Here is a 1488-nt window from a genome sequence, read left to right as displayed (position 1 = left end):
TAATCAACATTTGTCCAAATAAAACCTTTTCTTTCTCAATTTATTTTTCAAATAGTTACACATATGAGTTTTTTTGGGCTCTATTCTATTCACGAATCTATCTTACACCCAAATCACACTGTTATTTTAAGTTCTGAAAACAATTCTTATAATTTTTATAGTTCTATTTTTTAAAGATTATTTTCTAGGTTCTTTGTATTTCCATATGAATTTTGGAATTTTCTCACCACTTTCTACTAGAAATTCTGTTTTATTTTGTTAGGGATTGTGTTGAACCCATAGGGCAAATTAGAGAAGGATACTGAACATTCCAGTACATAAAATGGTAAATCTATTCCTTTAGATCTTCATTAACTTCTTTGGACAACATTTTCTTTTTTTCAGTATACAGGTTGTACGTATATTTAATTGGATTTAATCAAGTATCAATACTTTTAAATGCTAGTTTTAATGGCATTGCTTATTGCTAGTAGTGAAGTGAAAGTGTTCAGTTGTGTCCAACTTTTTGTGGCCCCATGGACTGTAGCCCGCCCAGACTCTTCTGTGCATGGAATTCTCCAGGCAAGAATACTGGAGTGAGTAGCCATTCCCTTCTCCAAGAGATCATCCAGAGGTCAAACCTGGGTCTCCTGCATTGCAGACAGATTCTTTACCCTCTGAGCCACTAGGGATGCCATTATTGTTAGCAGAGAGCAATAGAAATAATTTTCATATGGTTATTTTGAATCCTGTGATCCTGATCAATTCATTTATTAATTTTAGCCATTCTTTTGTAGACTACATAGAGTTTTATATATAATCATAACACTTTCACACAAGGACAGTTTTACTTATTTCTAGATTTTAGGGCTTTTACTTATTTTTAAACATTTTTACTTTACTGCACTGGCTTGGATATCCAATATAGTGCTGAATAGAAGTAGTAAGAGTGAATATCTTGACTTTTTTTCCTCTCTCAGAAATGTTCAATATTTCATCAATTGTGATGTCAGCATTAGACTTTTCTTAAGTTTCCCTTCTTGCATTAAGGGGAAGTTTCTTTCTATTTTTAGTTTGAAGTATTGTTTTTTAATTTTCAATTAGCAATAATCACGCCTCGGATAAACCTCATTGGCTATGATACTGCCACTGTGCAAAGCTGATGTATTGTTTTTTAATATGATGAATGGATGTTGATATTTTTCTTTTTCTGCATTATGGAAGTTATATGGTTTTCTCTTTTATTCTGTTAATTCTTTGAGTTACATTGACTTTTGAATGAAATATCAAACTAAATTTCTGGGCTAAATTAGGTTTTTTGTAACATTTTTCTTTTTATACATGGATTGATTGAATTCATTAATATTTTATTATGAAATTTTGAATCTGTATTTGTGAGAGATATTGACCTGATTTTTTTTTCTTGTAATATTTCACCACAAAGTTATTCTGGTTTTATAAAATACATTGGGAATACAGTGCTCTCTCTACCACTAATTTCTGAAAGTT

At 30.8% G+C, this 1488-nt stretch overlaps 1 pseudogene; it reads right to left on the bottom strand.

The window, feature by feature from the left end:
- Positions 1–1012: 1012 nt before the first annotated feature.
- LOC133041905 (U4 spliceosomal RNA) lies at positions 1013–1140 on the bottom strand (annotated as a pseudogene).
- Between the last annotated feature and the right edge of the window lie 348 nt (positions 1141–1488).

The sequence above is a fragment of the Dama dama genome, chromosome 20 (genome assembly GCF_033118175.1).
Source record: "Dama dama isolate Ldn47 chromosome 20, ASM3311817v1, whole genome shotgun sequence".
Classification (NCBI taxonomy): Eukaryota; Metazoa; Chordata; class Mammalia; order Artiodactyla; family Cervidae; genus Dama; species Dama dama.
The sequence above is the reverse complement of the archived record's forward strand: the minus strand, read 5'-3'. Positions and strand labels throughout refer to the sequence as shown.